General features: G+C 37.7%; 1 protein-coding gene across 4 annotated transcripts in view; it reads right to left on the reverse strand.

Annotated features, from left to right (window-relative positions):
* The window catches only part of arhgap28 (Rho GTPase activating protein 28), a 114,083-nt gene that overhangs the window by 57,146 nt on the left and 38,805 nt on the right, over nt 1-18,132 (reverse strand). The window contains exon 1 of one of the 4 annotated variants that reach the window (XM_031903841.1): nt 7,245-7,638. The exons of 2 other annotated variants lie outside the window; for them this stretch is intronic. The gene's annotated coding sequence lies outside the window, so the exon portion shown is untranslated. Of the gene's footprint in view, nt 1-2,635; nt 2,723-7,244; nt 7,639-18,132 lie in introns of those variants that run through there. One more of the 4 variants, XM_031903843.1, reaches the window with a different exon arrangement.

The raw sequence follows: 18,132 nt of genomic DNA on the forward strand, positions 1-18,132 counted from the left end.
GTTTGCCTAAAGGAAAGACGTGACAAATATTCCAACAGTGCCTAATTTGTGATGGTGTTCATTCATCCAGGAGAAGATAGCTATGAGGCAGTTAGATATCTGATTCAGTTTCACAGGTTAGTGAAGAGATTGATACATTTGGATTCATCAATATTTAGGTGATATTTAAAGACGAATAAAGTCTCCCAAAGAAAGGAAGAACATCAGCTGACCAAATACAGAACCTTGGGCGCTCCCCATATTAAGGGAGACCTGATACTCGCCAACTAACATTTCCTTTATGCTACAAGCATCATGATCATGTAACTTTAAAGGACTACTAACACAACTAAGAACTAGGCTGGTAAACTTTAGGGTTTAGCCTTCTGTGCCTGCTCAAATCCACCACCAGTAAAAATCTGTGTCTCTAAAATGCCTCCTACTGATTTAAAAAACATGTTGACCAACTCACAATGTACTTTATGTACACATGTATATATTATGATACAAAGCTAATTAGTCATTTAGATTGACATTACATGGAAGCTGAGAAACTAATGAGTTTTGAATCAGAATTGCCTTGTAGCATCAGCATCTATAATAGAACTAATTACCTTTGCCATTTGATGATTTCCAATTGCCCCTAAGGTTACCTACTCAACAGCAGCCCAGAGCCCTCTAAAGTATATATGTCTGACTAGATCCAAGATGATGAGCTCCTGTGGGCCACGTTGAAGACTTGGATCATTAATGTTACAGGGCCGCTGAACCTCTGTGCTGGCACAGCCAGTTCTATAAATGAAATACTGAATTTCTAGCCCTATTCATGGCACATAGGGTGCATTCTCAAATCAGCATATGTACAGAAATGCTGTGAAGCGAATCAAATCCAAAAAATGTGGTTAAGCAGGAAACATTATATATAAAATGCAATTGCCACAGTGACTGTGTGAAATCAGTAGCCATGTCACAAACATTCTTTTTAAAGTAAATGCATTCAGTTTCTTACATTTTTAAACATGGAGGAGGCAGGGTACAAAACTTCTGTTTCTCCCATCATGCCTAACAACTATATACAATATAATATATTTTCATTGTTTTCAGTGAGGCAATTTTAATTGCTGCCATTCTCACATGTTTAATGTCAGGGTCCCCAAACTTTGCCCAGTTTGTCACTGGGTGACTATGTTCCAAGTTTACAAAGGTGGGCGGGACCAACAACAGCCAATCAGATTTCACCTACAGACTTCATACACTTAAATTTAAATTGCTGCCATTCTTTAAATATTAATACCAAGATCTCCAAACATTGCAGAGCTAGTCACCAGGTAACTGCAGTTCAGATTTAGAAAAAGTGGGTGGAGCCACCAACAGCCAATCAGATTTTAACTATTAATTTTCAACGGAGAAATTCAAGCTGCTGCCATTCTCAGAGTATTAACCCCAGGGTCACTAGGGGACTGCATTTTTAGGTTTTAAAAATTGGGTGGAGCCACCAACAGCCAATCACACTTCACCTATTGAATTTTTTTTGGTTTAAATTTAAAATGCTGCTTTTCTCACACTATTTATGTCTGGGTTCCCAAACTTTGAACAGTCAGTCACTGGCTGACTATGTATTCAGGGTTAGAACAAGTGGGCGGAACCACCAACAGTCAATCCATTTCCACCCATTAAATTTCATTGGTTTATATTTAAACTGATGCCATTATTTAAGTATTAATTCCAGGGTTGTTAAACTTTCCAAAGTTAGTCACTGGGTATTTGCCGTTCAAAGTTAGAAAAAGTGGTCAGAGCCACCAACAGCGAATCACATTCACTTTCAATGTTGGTCACTGGGGGACTGCAGTTCAAAAATAGGAAAACTGGGTTGGGCAACTAACAGCCAATCAGATTTCATCCATTGAGTTTTATTGGTTTAAATTTAAAATGCTGCCATTCTCACACTATTTATGCCAGGGTGCCCACTGGGTGACTTCAACACAAGGTTAGAAAATGTGGGTGGGGCCACCAGCCACCAATCACAATTTACCTATTGACTTTAATTAGTTAAAATTCAAACTGCTGCCGTTCTTTAACTCTTAATCCTAGGATCCCTAAACTTTGCAGAGTTAGTCACTGGGTAACTGCAGTTCCAGGTTAGAAAAAGGGGGCGGAGACACCAACCGCCAATCAGATGTCACTCATTGACTTTCAGTGGGGAAATTTAAATTGCTGCCATTCAGACACTATTAAAACCAGGTCCAAGGTTAGAAAAAGTGGGCAGAACCAACAACAGTTCATTTAGTGACTTCACGTTTTTCAACCCAACATGAGTTTGACCTCAAACTTCCCTTTCTAGTTACTGATCTACAGTAAAAAAATAAAAGGCACACAAGTTAACCCAGGTCTAGTAGCCCATAGCAACTAATAAGCATGCCGCCTTTTTCAGTCATTTGTTTGAAATCACATATCTTTATGTTTTTGATATTCACTGGATTTTCTGCATGTGTTTATGCAGTATGTCCATATCATTTAGATAGCCAGTGCCATTCCATAGCGCAGTGCTATTTTGGTCCATACACACCCACACAACTTTGCCCTGGTCTATGATTATCAACAATGTACAAATCACTGTTTCTACACAAATGACAAACAACACATTGATTTCACTTACTGAATTCCTCTCTAATAACTTTGCAGTGAGACTGATTGATATGCCTGAAACCAACAGCAGTCCCGCACGGGTTCTTTTTAGGTGACGTGACACCCATAGCAATTCCACCCCACAAGATAACACCTTGTTGATCTGAACATGAAACTGTTCAAGGCTGCACAGTATGTTTAAAAATCCTGAACTTCCTGTTAAGAGCTATTTAACATACGTAGGCATCGTTCATTCGTTTAGTTAATTTATGTTTTTTTGCTTTTTTGTGTTAATATACAGCGCACAGGGTCTGTACTAACCACTTGATGAATTATACAAGTTAAAGGAGTTATTATGATGATGAGAGAAATATTTTTATTACCTATACAGGTATGGGACCTGTTACCAGAATGCTCGGGACCTGGGTTTTATCCGGATAAGGGATCTTTCCGTAATTTGGATCTCCATAACTAAGTCTGCTTAACATCATTAAAATATTGAATAAACCCAATAGGATTGTTCTGCCCCCAATAAGGATTAATTATACTTTAGTTGGGATCAAGTACAATGAACTGTTTTATTATTACAGAGAACAAGGAAATCATTTTAAAAAATTAGAATTATTTGGTTATAATGGAGTCTATGGGAGATGGCCTTTCCATAATTCGGAACTTTCTGGATAACGGGTTTCCGGATAAAGGGTTCCAATACCTGTTCTGGCAAAATTTGGGCTTTAATGTTTGCCTTTTCTGGTTCTTTAGAAGTAGAAATTGTCTTCTAAAGGTTAAACTGCATGGATCCAGTTATAATGTCACCACGTTAATGAATAGGATAAAACAATGTGTATTTTTATGGCAAAACTAGTTTTCTGGGCTAAAATCAAGAAATCACATTGTAGGTAGCTAGTGCATAACAGCAGGCTGTTGCGACTCCAAGGGATATGTAGAAGGTTCTGACTCCCCAAGCTCTTCTAACTTTCTAGGTTTCTGTTTATTGGCTTTCCCTGGGTTTTTTCGTACGGCGTGTGAAGATCAAGTATGACACAGCACCACTGCCTTTATGTGTCCTTTTTTGCAAAGGACACACTGGAGATACGTTTATATATAAATACAAAAGTGAATTCTTTAAGATAAGATGACAGATTGCAGAGAATTTTCCAAGAATAAATTCAAAAAACTCCGTCGGACTGGTTTAACCTGTTAGAGTACAGATTACAACATATTAAAGAAATGTTAAAAATCTCTTGTAAATGTTTAGACCAGAGGCCTGGGACAGGAGTAATTCTATTTTTTTTTTTAAAAAAATCAGTTGTTTGGACTGTGCAAGCTATAAATAGACTTAGTGCAGTTGTACTGTAGCCGAGGGGGAAGGCCTGCCTCCTGGCAAAGCAGAGGATCAGGGTACTGCACGTGGCTCACCTATTAAAGTGATTTCTTTTTAATGTTATTGAAAGAGATTACATAATAATAATTCATCTCTTTCTAATTTCATGTTATTTTGAAGGTTGTGGCACACAGATTATTTTTATCACCTTCTTATGTGTTCCCTTTCACCTGTCCATCAATTAAATTGCTCTAAACTACAAATCCTGCCAACTCCAAAGTGAATTCTGGGAGCTCGATAAGAACACCAATTGCAGGGCTGTGGGTTGGATAGTCCACCTATAATTACAGTTGTTGTTTTGGGTGTTTACCAACAGAAGGCTATCCACTGAAGAACATATACGAGTTGGTCTCTTTGTTATTTTACATCTATGCTAATTAGTAAAGGAAATGCTTGTACAGGTATGGGACCTGATATCCAGAATGCTCAGGACCAGGTTTTCTGGATAAGGGGTCTTTTCGTAATTTGGATCTAATTTGCTGCATATCTCCTGTTGACATTTAATTTACAAGGGCATATTAACCTTTAAGGGCATATATTACACAGCAAGAAATACCAGGTATAGGACCCATTATCCAGAATGCTCAGGACTTGGAATTTTCCGGATAAGGGATCTTTCTGTAATTTGGATCACCATATTTTAAGACTGCTAAATATCTTTCAAATATTGAATAAACCCAATAAAGATTAATTTTATCTTAGTTAGGGCCAAGTACAAGGTACTGTTTTATTATTACAGAGAAAAAGGAAATCATTTTTAATTTAAAATTAGAATTATTTGCTTATAATGGAGTCTATGGGAGATGGCCTTTCCGTAATTCGGAACTTTCTGGATAACGGGATTCCAGATAAGGGATCCCATACCTGTAAAGGGTTCAGGTATCAGAACTGACCAGTTACATACCAGTACTTCAGTCTTCTAAAGAACTTAAATAAAGTACTGGTTATGGGATCCCTTAACCCGAAACCCATTATCTAAAAGGCTTTGAATTACAGAAAGATTTTTTTTCTGTAATAATAAAACAGTACCTTGTACTTGATTTCAATTAAAATAAAATTAACCCTTATTGGAGGCAAAACAATCCTACTGGGTATTATTTAACATTTAAATTATTTTTTTTAGCAGACTTAAATATGGTTATCCAAATTACAGAAAGATCCCTTATCCAGAAAACTCCAAGTCCTGAGCATTCTGGATAATGGATCGTATACCCGGCATTTCTTGCTGTGTAATATATGCCCTTATAGGGTAATATGCCCTTGTAAATTAAATGTCAACAGGAGATATGCAGCAGGACTGTTTCTCCTGTTATTTCTGGGGTTGCCTTATTTTGAAGTCCTACCATTTCAAATGTTAGTAGGAGCTATTGGCTTCAAAAAAAGCTGTACAAACCATGAACCCTGAAACTGTTCTTTTATAGCCTTTGGGAAGACCTGCCCTTGGACAATCTGACAGTAGGTGATACTGCCAATAATAAAGCAGTCTATACTATATTAATGCATTAATACTGCTCTTAATAGTAAAATAGCTCAAATATGGTCTAATTCTTTGCTATGGAATTTTGGTTTAGAAAGGAGAAATATTACACCAGGTAAACTCCCAAAATACACCTTGAGACACTTGCAGATAATTTAGATACTCTTCCCAGGCTAATAATACAGAACTTGGCAAGAACACTGCGCATCCTTACAGAACAGGATGTTTGATTAAGTGAGAGGATAACCTGCGGCCCTCCAGCTAAAAACTCACAAGAAACCAAACACTCAAGTGGTAGCTGAGATTTCTGGAAAATCAAATTCAGAAATAAATGATTGTGAACAAATTACAGCAGTGCAAATCAGTCAACCTGCGCAAGATTCATTCAGCTCAATGGAGGTCACTCATAGGTGTATGGTGCTTGCTAGTGACTGATATCCTTGTGGTTGTCTCCACAGTAATGGGAGGTAACAAAGGCTAATGTGTATGTGAATCTTAGTTCTCTCTCAGCTTAAAGGAACAGTAACACCAAAAAATGTATATATTTTAAAGAAATTAAACTATAATGTACTGCTTCCCTGCACTGGTAAAAGTTTTGTGTTTGCTTCAGAAACATTACTAGAGTTTATATTTTAAAGAAATTAAACTATAATGTACTGCTTCCCTGCACTGGTAAAAGTTTTGTGTTTGCTTCAGAAACATTACTAGAGTTTATATAAACCGTGGAGTGTAGCCATGTGGGCAGCCATTTTAAAAGAAGAAAAGGCACAGGTTATATAGCAGCTAACAGATTAACCCTGTAGAATACAATAGTGTCTTATCTGTTATCTGCTATGTAACCTGTGCCTTTTCTCCTTTTTTCCAGCTTGAATGGCTGCCCCCATGGCTACACAGCAGCTTATTTATATAAACTATAGTAGTGTTCCTGAAGCAAACACCCCAGTTTTACCAGTGCAGGGCCACAGTACATTATATTTCAGTTACTTTAATACACTTTCATTTTTTGGTGTTACTGTTCCTTTAATGCCCTGACTAATTGCCTCACTCACTTCTAATGTCAACCCTGCCATAGAACTCTATGTGGTACATTTCCTCTCATCAAATTACCATGAGTTCTGCATATGTTGTGCAGAAAAGCCTGGCTGCTTTGGAAATACCGTGAACAAACCTCAGTTAATCAAAATGACATGTGCACTGTATATTTATTTTAGAAATAATGTCTCTTTGCTGACTTGGGGAATTTGTTATATGTTATATTTCTTATATGTACTGTATATGTATGTTTACAATGCCATTTAACGGAAGTCTTGCAGAACATTATGAAATGCAAGAACAATAAACTATTGGGTTGTATACATCTCAGCTATGGCAATGTGGTATTTTATTAATGTTTGACTGTAATTACAACAAACTTGCACACTACAGATCATTACAAAAAAATCCACTCTGCAAGCTAGAATATCTAATATATGGATCTGTATAGGCAGAATGCAGTTGCATTATATTGGCACTTCCAAGACTTGTCACAGACTGAAAATGCCTCTTTTTCAAAATGTGAATTAATTGTGTTTGGAAGACCACCTATCTGCCTAGCAGACCACCAAGGGCCCAGGACCACATGTTGGGAACAACTGGTGTAAACTCAAACAAAACTAAATACAACTTCAAAGCAAAGCAAGCAGGAAAGGCTCACCAGTGCTTTCTCAACATATCCATTCTGCACAGACACAGTTACTGAAGTAGGAGGTTAGTATATAGGTTGCTTGCATATGTGCTTACCTTTATATGCTCTGTGCTCTTTCCATAGTACAGCCAATGAAGGTTAAATGACGAGTACTCAGAAGAACAGCTATGTCACCCTGCACACACATATTGTTCCCAGTGCAAGACTTTGTACGTGCATCCCAAGGAACTGAAGAAGGGAGTGGAATGCTAGCGTATGGATGCAACAGCACAGGAAGGCAAGGAGAAGTTAACTCTTAACAACAACAGCTCTGCTTCCTTGCTTTTTCAAAAATACAGAGTGCAGGACAAATGCCAGCTCTGCCTTCCTGTTTGCATCGGGGCTAAACCTTTAATCTATTTCCGAAGACGAAAGATTAAAGACTAAGCAGCCTGTCTGTGACTCATCTGTGTGAAAAGACATGGGAAGCAAAAAATGTATCCTTGTGCTCTAGAGTAAAACCCAAGACTGTACCAAGTTCTTGGAACACTCTACACTGCCCAGAGATTTCTGATTTCAGTTGACTCATAATTATGCAATGTGTTCCTTTTAAAGAGCTAAGACATACTGTACAGAATGAAATCTCTTCAGGCAATTTCTACTTAGTGCTTCAAGTAAGCCACAGTGAAGTCAACAAATGATCACAATTCTTTACTATTAGTGGAACAAAACGAAATATTTTTTTGCAGTTCCAGTTCCATATTTACTTTGCCCAAGTTCTAATATAAAGATAAAAGAGATTATTTACCAAGGGGTGGGTACAAACACTGGCACATACAACACTGCTACATATCCCTATTTTAGTACAAAGTGCTCCAATGGGGCACCTACATGGCACCCCTATATAGCTTGCAATAACTGAGCCTGCCATTTGCAGTCAAGCACTAATCTTTGGGACAGTGAAATCTGTTACAAAGATGAACCCTTACAATGGCAGATGCAAAGACAGGTGCGCAAACTGCACAGGGGCAAAACTTGGTGCTTTATTCCCTTTATTGCACCATGACCCTTGCCCCTTTTCACAATTAAGCCTTAAATTGTTCTGTATACAAATAATAGTGGGACATTTGATTCTTTGCTTGAAATTTTAATGGTGTTTATGGTGTATATTGACCAAAGGTGTAAAACACATACTTCCCTAAACACCCAGACAGTTGGTTTTACAGTATTTTTGTTTTTGTAAACTGAGCTGCCATTTAAAAGTGCCACAGTATGGACCAATTCATTAGCTGTACTATTCTGGGTCACTGAATACTGAGGGGAAGGAGAGGGGAAGGGTTGGTCTAATTACAATTAGCTTCTATAAATAGCTTATATTTACAAATACAGTCCTTTGCCAAAACATTGCCTTCTAATGGATCTGGTTATGCCTTTTCTGTCGAGGCACTGTAAAAATCTATATAAATCTATATAATCTATATAACAGTAACTTTTTCTCACCTGTAGACCTAATTGCAAGTTGGAAAAAAAACTTGGGGACTGAGCAAGAAAAGGTACAACAACCACTGGATTACAGTTTCCTTATTTGATGTCTAAGTGCTTTAGAATCTATGGTTCTGGCATAAAAGTACCATTGTACTGATTCCATAGATTCTATGTTTCGGTTTTACCTTTTGACCTATGCTAGAAGATTAAAAGGAGCCTGGGCCATGAAAGGGTTGAAAGGGGCCTAAAGGTCTAAGCCAGCTTAGTTTCTATTGTGTGTATTATGTGTACTAGTACCAAAGGGTTGAACCCACAAGCACAAAAGTTCTATCCCACAAAGGTTACAGAACCCAAAATACCTCCAACAAACTGACTGTGGTATTTGTAATTTGTTTGTCAACAGTTCTGTAGTTAATTAAAGGGCTTTGGGGGTTAAAAGGGCAAAATGTAATAATCAAACTGCAAAATAATGAAATGAGGGTAAATTGCTCATACTTTTATTTCAGATTTTATTGTCATTAAGTTACAGTATATATGGATTGTATCTCTTACTGTATGAAATACTGAGTGTTCAAGCAATTGCTTTCCAGAGCTAAAGATATAGATAGATGGCAGAGGCATTGTCTGTCCAGTTGGCCATATAAAATGTGCACAGAGCAAGTTTGAACAACTCCCTGGATTTCTAATTTTCATATAGATTGGCCTATGGCAGTTAAACAATGCTGGTTAAGTTAACCAGACCTAATTATTACCCATCATATATGCTGCTTAGCAGCTCATGCACTCAACTGTGGCCAGTGAATGTGCAAGCACAATGCTTATTTATCAATACATAGGGTCAGTTTTATCAACATTCTGATTTTAGTGGTTGTACAGTTTTTTTTGAAACCATGAATAAACTTATTTCCATGAAGACCACAAATATATAGTCATTTATTAAAAAATCCGAATTGAAAAAGCAGAAACAATTTAAAATGCTGAATGGAAACGAAAAGAACACAATAACCACAATTTTTTCCAATCTTTGTGGACTTACAAGAAAATCTGTCTGTCCCATTTGCTTCGCCATAAAATTCGCGAAACAGCAAGAAAATTCATGAAACAGCAAGAAAATTCACGAAACAGAGAAAAATTAGCGAAACGCATTTGTCGCCCGCGTCTTTTTTGTCACCCATGCTTTTTTTTTTTTTGACAAATTGCGACAAATTTTTCCAATGCCGAAATGCAGAAATTCACATTCAAAATTCGCTCATCACTACTGAAAACCTAAAAACCCTGAATTAAATAAAGATTATTACAATTTGCCTAGGACAACTCCCATTTACTTCTACTTAACCTCAACCGTTTTTAGATAGCAAAGTTTTGTATTAGTGTTTTTCGTGGTTTTGACACATAATAGCGAAAAAAATCGAGTTTAAGCACAAAAAAAGCATAAATTGCAAAAAAAAATAAAATACGAAAGTTGGCATATGCCCCTATATAACCCATGATCATGATTAGAAATGATCTAATGGTATGGCTAGATTAGTGCAGTTATGGGAAAGGTTCTCTCTCCAATCAGATAGTGTAATACAAGGAACATACGTATTGGCCAGAGATGATGCTGAACACTGTGTGTGTGTAATAAAGGCATGAAAAGTATGTGATTATTTATAAAATATTGATACAATTGTTATGAAATTGACTACATGAGCATTGTAACATATCTTGAGGAGACGAGCAACCTAATCCAGTAAGCTGTTCTGCATCTCAAACAGAAGATGACTCTGGGGGGAACCTGGACACATGAATAGGAAAAACTAAAGAAAATATTTTCAATCCTAAATTGGCAACAGCTGTGTCGTATTGCAGAGTAAAGCACCCCCCTTACAAGCTGTGCTTTACTATCCTCCACTCTTGTTATGATTATTTCTATCAAGCAGGCCAGATCAGACCACAAATGAGAACAATTCTGACCAACTGCCGGTGCCTTTATTGGATAATCTTAAAAAAAGCCCTGTCTGTTTCTTATTCAGGGTTAGCGTGATTCACAAAACTTGGTGACTCATCTATTTTCTGTGATTTATTCCATTATTCCTCATCTGAAGCAAATAAAATACAATTCTTAGGAAAATATTTTGGATTCTCAGCAGTATTTCCTTTACTTAACAGTAATTTGCTAGGATCTGTAAAACAATCCACAATTTGCCCAGAGAGATCGCTTGCTGGCTATTAATCTATTGATGAATTTCTCTTGAGAGGTCCGGACTTATTCTTAAATCATTCAGACTTGCAAGTTAAGGTTGCCATACACGGGCAGATTTAAGCTGCCAATTCATGGCCCTTCAGATCTCACCAAAAGAGCAGATCTTACAGTGTATGGCTACAGTTATTGAATGGCACTGGTGCTACGTACTGGCTGCAATACTACAAGACTGTGTTGCATCTGGTGAAGCTTTCATCACAGGCACAACTTGAACTAAAATCCCCTGCCCAAAGTGCTACAGCACTACAGCAAAGGATTTTATAAATTACCCCTATTAACTTTTTGTAGATATTGAACTGTTCACTTTCCTCACCAAATCATTGCTTATGTCATTGAACTGCTGGCTTCTTTACATAAATGTGACTTTTCCACATTGCTGAACTTTGCTCATTTTTTCATAACTCAGAGACCTGCAGATGTTTATCAGTTTCACTCTTGCCGAGTAGCATTTACTTATCCAGAATGCTCGGGACCTGGGGTTTTCTGGATAAGGGGTCTTATTGTATTTTGGATCTCCATACCTTAAGTCTACTAAAAAATAATTTAAACATTAAATATCCCAATAGAATTGTTTTGCCTCCAATAAGGATTAAATGTAGCCTATTTAAGATCAAACAGAAGGCACAGTTTAATTATTACAGAGAAAAGAGCAGATGGCGTTACCATAATTCAGAGATTTCTGGATAAAGGGTTTCCGCATTATGGATCCTATACCTGTATATACCTTAATTATATTATTGGTGCTGAATTCTGCTGTCTTACTGCCTGTTTTCTTATAGATGTTACATTTTGATATATAGATTTCCTAAAAAGTTTATTTTGATGATAAATGTGCAATAAGTTTTGTTGCAATAATGTTTCTACAAAGCTGATTAAAAGCCTGAAAGGATGCCCTGCAACACAAAGGCTCTAACTGATGTGTCATCACCCTAAGTGGCTCCAGCTGGGAGGTCTGGCTAGCCACCCGTGGCTCACATAAAAGATATGTACCAATATCCTGTTTATTTTTTTTATTGTACCAATATGTTCTCATCTGGTTTAAAGAGCAAGAAAAACCTAATTTGTCAATTTGGTAAGCATTCCCTAGAGCAGTGCTGTCCAACTGGCGGCCCGCGACCCCCCTCTGTGTGGCCCCCCACCTGTCTGGCTGCTTTGATGGCTTACCTTTGTGTAAGCTTTAAATAGTATCAGTACTGAGATTAACTGGCCCCCTGCATGGTTCTCACCTCAGATTCAGGCTGTAATCCCCCTGTATTGTTTAAACATGTAATCCCCTGTGTTTTTCACACCTTTTAGTTTCTGCATTGTTCACCCCCTGCAGTGTTCACACCTCAGGCTCAGGCTGTAATCACCCACATTGTTCAACTGTTCACACCTCAGACATTGTATGTACTGCTTGGCTTATACTGCCTGTGTATATGGCACACACAGACAGCATAGGGGAGGCAAAGTATGGCACATAGGCAGTATAGGACAGGGAAGGTATGGAACACACAGTCAGCATAGGGCAGGCAGAGTATGGCACACACAGGCAGCATAGGGCAGGTAGAGTATGGCACACATAGGCAGTATAAGGGAGGCAGAGTGCTGCCTGTGTGTGCCATACTCTGCCTGCCCTATGCTGCCTGTGAGAGGTGAACCTGGCAGGGGTGTGTTCTGGGAGTTTGTTAGCCATTAAATGGTCCCTAAGGTGTGTAGTTATGTTGCTGGGGGCTGCTGTGCTATCCACAGGGGAGGAGGAGGCATTTGGATTTAAGGGTGTGTCTTAATATGACATAATATAATTTTTCATATATGAATAACTGTTGATATCCCCGCAGTGAGGACCAAGCATTTGGGTTTTTGCTGCACTACCACCATTGTGATAAAATGGGTGTGGTTTGAAGTGGGTGTGGTTCAAAAAAGGGGAGTGGCCAAAACTGGCTTCCATTAGCGGCCCTCCACCATGTATGCTAGAGAAATTTCGGCCCTTGGCACCGCAGAAGTTGGACAGCACTGCCCTAGAGTATAACATTTAATATTTTTTTCTTGGATTTTTGAAAATGTCCACTGCCCAGGGATGCCTTGCACTGCCCAAGGCTGGCACCTGTGTTCTATGGTCAATTTTTCAACTTTTCTATACCTCAGAGATAACAATTGTGGCAAGGTTGCTCTGAAAGGAAAAAGTAAGCCTATGGCCCATGGAAGTTGGCTTTCCTTGTCCTAAACTCTGACACCAAGCACTTTCAGCCCCCACATAGGGTACCCAAGGGAAATAAATATACCTTTTAAACATTCATTTATTTTGTTAAAATGCCTTACTTTATGCTGAATAGGAAACAGACTCAGCAGAAGAGATTCAGCGCTTAAAGGGGCCTACTTGTATATACTGGGCAGGAAACTGTTTAGCTCCAGAAAAATCTGTGAGGTGTAGATTTACAAAGCAGGATCAGCAGAACCTAACCATGCAGCTGTTGTGTCCTTATTTAAGAAAATCTCTCTAAGCCACCTGAGGCCCTTAGCACACATGGATAGGAGGCAAATTGATGTTTAAAAGGGATTCTGAAACTTATGTTGATAGTTCTGCTGTTCTACCCCTAGGACCTAATATTCTGTAAATAGAAATTTTACCTATCACATTGCTACATTATCAGAGATACAACATTGAAAAATCCTAAACTAAATCTCTAAGGAGATTTATAGGAAGTCTAAACTGCTGTATGTACCAATTCTGGAAGAGTGCACAGCTACACCTGGTCCTGCACACCTGCGGGTGTTCCTAAATGTTTCCCTACAAGAACCTGCCCAGCCAAACAGGGGATCCATTTATGCAGACAAGGAGAGATCATACATTCTCTGTGCATGGGCATGATTGTTCTGCCCTCAGAAGGCAAGGGATGAGCAACTCCATCTGCCTACAGAGAGTCTAATGAAGAATGGAAACTGCAAAATGAGCCAACATTACTTTGTGTATGATCATCTTGCACATTCAGCCTTGTACTAAATCTCTGTGTGTTTCTTTTAATGCTATTAATCACCTCTGCCCTATCTGAAGCTGGTCAAACCCTGAGATGGGAGTTAAATTTGAATGCTTGCAGCTGCCATTTGTACTTGGGGATTTCCCCATAGCAAAAAGTGTGCAGCAACCCAAATTTGTCTGCTTCATAACGACTTAGGCCTTGAATGTCGGAGGTGCGGTTCCACAAATAGGGCATTTAAAAAAATACAATCACCAGGACATTGAGTCTATATTCTTAATGAAATGTAGAGGAAATGGTTAATTCCTCTATTAAACAGCAGTGAATAAATGATGCTGGTAAATCAAAATGTATTATTACAGTGTCTAATTATCAAAACAAATGCAATGACTAGTTTTAATGAGAGCTTTGAATTGTGCTTGTTTGAAGTGTAACAGGAAAAAAACAAGTCATATTTTTCATGTATAAATCAAAGCTAGAATGCAGGTGTTTATCTGAATTTAATGGAATTATGCGATTACTAAAAAGGCATTGTTATAGCATAAGCTGTAGTTTTCTAAGTTAAGGCATAGGTTGTCTTCACAAAACAACTGCTTTCAAATTCTCTCTTTTTTCTCAAATGCATGTTATCCAAATGAATTTTGTTTAATTTCACCCCTGCCCAATAGCAGCTCAATAATATCAAATTGATAACAGAGTTGGAGACCAGACTTACCGAGCTGCTGCTTAGCTCAGGCCAGATGTTTGTTTTGAGATATCAAATTTCTGAGGACTTGGCAATTGAAAAATATTGATATTGTTTGTATTGACCAACTCAGTAGTCCAGTCGGCTTGTTGTTTTAAACATTTCTAAATAGATAAAAGAAACTGGATTTTTAGATTTGAAGAAAATGTTTTGTGAAGATAAACCATCCTTTCAAAACATCTGTTAACTTTGCAGTACTACCCTAGGCTGGTTCCAAGTAGTCAGTTATGACAATATTATTTGTACTGATCTCTTCTTGGTTGAACACACTTGAGTAGCCCCTTCTGGGAATACTGCAATTCTTGAAAAATACAGGTGGACACTATATATATCACAAGTGGCCATACTATGAATTTATAGAGATGCAAAGCAAGCAGATCTGTAATGGGCAAGCAAATTATTGGTGCAATATGAATTGTTGACATTGTTATTAGGAAATAGGTAAAATGCTACACATCTTAATACTTATTCACTTTGAGGGTGTTATCAGCTAGTTTGCAGTTTAGGTCATACCAAAAATGCCAATAATAATGGTGTCCTTCTACAAGCTTCATTATCACCTGCTCCTATTGTGTTACAATCCTCTAGCAAGAAACCAGAAGGGGGAGTGACCTAGAAGTTAAGGAGGTGTGGCATGATGTCATGGGGAGTGTACCATGGGATCATATGCTGAATTCTCAATTGCAGGAAAAACTGTCTAGGTTTTAGCATAGTTGAGATAAATACGATAAACCTATATCTGTACTGGCCAAATCAACTGAACTTGCTGTGTTTTTCTTTTCTTGAAGACGTTTTGCCAGTCATCAAACTGGCTTCCTCAATTCAACAAAAAAACACAGCAAGTCCAGTTGATTTCACTTATTACTACAGATATACCATGAACTGGATGAATGAGAAGCTTCACAAACACTATAAACCTATGCTAGGAAAGGTATTCTACAGGAAATACTAATGATAATGAGGTGAAGCATTGCTTCACCTATTACTGAGCTCTGACAGCAAAATTAAGTAAGAGGTTAAACTGATGTATTACACAAAAGGTTGCTCATATATACATGCCATGTCAGTCTATAAGATTCCCAACTGCTGCAAAGATCTTATCAGGGTCTCTTTCAAAGATAAACCACCTTTTAAGTAAAAGCCCTCTATGCCCCCCAAATTTACCTTGCCCTCTGTTTAACTGGTTAGATTTCTGACTCTATAGACTATAAATGACAGATTCAAAATATGAAAATGATATTTTATGTGTGTGACACACAAGGAAGTATAAAATACAATAAGCTTAAACTGTGATGCAAGACACATATGTGATACATTCTATGCACCATTGTATCTTTGTAAATATTTTCCAAGATTAAGACACTATTATATTAGGCGGTTTTGACAAAGGTTTTTCATGATGAAAAAATAGGGAAAATACTAAGGCAAGAAAACAGGGGAAACTCGTTGAAATCCATCAATATGAAATTCATCCTGCATTTAAATGGTTGATGCATGCAAATGTATTGCTTTGACCAATACGAAACAAAGTCAGAAAATACTATAATTTAAAGCTGATACCATTACATTTGTTAATATAACCACTGCCAACAATCACTTACATTAAATAACCCTGGCAATTGTTTTCTGTCATTAGCGAACAACATACAAACCATCCCATTAGTGGTAATATGGATATTCCCACTGGGGCAAAAAAAACAAAACAGTACATAATGGTATATGTGCAGAGGATATAATCTCCTAATGCACAGAATACCCACAGGACACTAAGTGCTTCCTCAATCAATAGAATCTAATTGGGTGCATATAATTTATTATTTGGTGAAGTAAACAATGGCGTAGCAAAGGAAGCAAATGAGGAAAGCAGTGCCCAGACCTTGTCCTTAGGTTATTTATAAAGCAGAATACAGATGCTTCCTTATCACTTGCTTCCTTCTTTCCCGCAATAGAAAAAGAAACCATAATGCTAAAAACAAAACCTGATTCATAGTCTCGTTGCATTGTTTACAGATTTTGAATTAAGCCCTTTTGTAGAGAGGCTGTTGGCATCATCAGTTAATAACACAGCATTCTGACAAAGATGGCCACAGGGTGTATTTATCAGGGTGGGAGGTGAGGTGTAAAGTAGAAAATACAGGTAAAAGGGCCATGTTTTTGCTTATAATGCACCTCCCTCTTGGAGTTGTGGCTAGTGCAAGGAAAACAGTGCATTGTGTTTTTGGGCCTACTCATATGTAGATAAGACTTTTTCCATTACCTTGCAAATGCTGCACTACAAAACAACAGATCATACCATAACATCTGGCACATCCAGCACCCAGCACAGGGCATGTGTGCCAGATTCTTCACTAATGCCTCTTTCCTGACTATGTTACCTTATACTAGAGTTCATTCATTTTGACACCCCTAGCACATGGAGCCCACCATGTACTCTATTAAATGTGCTGAATAATGGAATAATTCATTTAAACTTGAAAAGTATAAAGCATGGGAGCCAACTGCTATACTACAACCTGTTGCATGAGTATGGTTTGCCTTGTGGTGCTGATTTATTAGCTTGCACTGAGAGTCTATCTACAAATTTCTTAAGCCCTGTTAAATCACCATTTGCCTCTTCATAAAGCTGCGTAAAAAGGGGGATCCAATACACCACACAACACTGTCTGAATGCTAGGCATGATCAAGAAACATACAACACTTTTCGTTTCGCGAATTTTATAGCGAAGCGAAACAGGACAGATTCGTTCATCACTACTCCTGAATAAACTACCAGTAATGTATTGCGTAACTTTCATTATATGGGTAAAACTACTTAAAGGGGTTGTTCACCTTTGAGTTAACTTGTAGTATGATGTAGAGAGTAATATTCTAAGACAATTTGCAGCTCTCCAGTTTGGAGTTTCAGCAGCTATCTGGTTGCTAGGGTCCAAATTACAATAACAACCAGGGAGTGGTTTGAATGAGAGACAGGAATGTAAACAGGAAAGGACCTAAGTTATAACAAGTAACAATAACAATAAAACTGTAGCTCCACAGAGCGATAGTGCAGGGGTCAGTGACCCAATCTGAAAGCTACAAGGAGTTGGAAGAAGACCAATTGAAAAGTTGCTTAGAATTGGCCATTCTATAGCATACTAACAGTTTACTTAAATGTGAACCACCCCTTTAAAAGCTTTATATTCTTTTTTTTTTTCTGTTAAAATCCCAAGAACTGTGCTTATGTTGCTAATTGTATTATTTATGTTATTCTTTGCAGACATTTATAAAACACCAACATTTTTCACCTTATAATCTATAGAAAGTGCTCACATTGAAGAAGTCAAGCAAAGAGACAAAAACTAATCCTGTAGTTTCACTGTTATTGTTTCTTTGTTGTTACAACATTCTGTATTGAAATGATAGTGTGTCCCAGTATGACAGATGTATTCTGGGAAAGAGGGACAAATATGAATTAGTAGTTATAAATAGAACCAACATAAAAAAGAAAAACATTTTATGGAACCTTGCAAAAGACTCAAAAGCAAACAAACCGCTTCATCTAGATATTTCCATAAAAATGCTCAGGTATTGTG

The sequence above is a fragment of the Xenopus tropicalis genome, chromosome 6, assembly GCF_000004195.4.
Source record: "Xenopus tropicalis strain Nigerian chromosome 6, UCB_Xtro_10.0, whole genome shotgun sequence".
In the NCBI taxonomy this organism is placed as follows: domain Eukaryota; kingdom Metazoa; phylum Chordata; class Amphibia; order Anura; family Pipidae; genus Xenopus; species Xenopus tropicalis.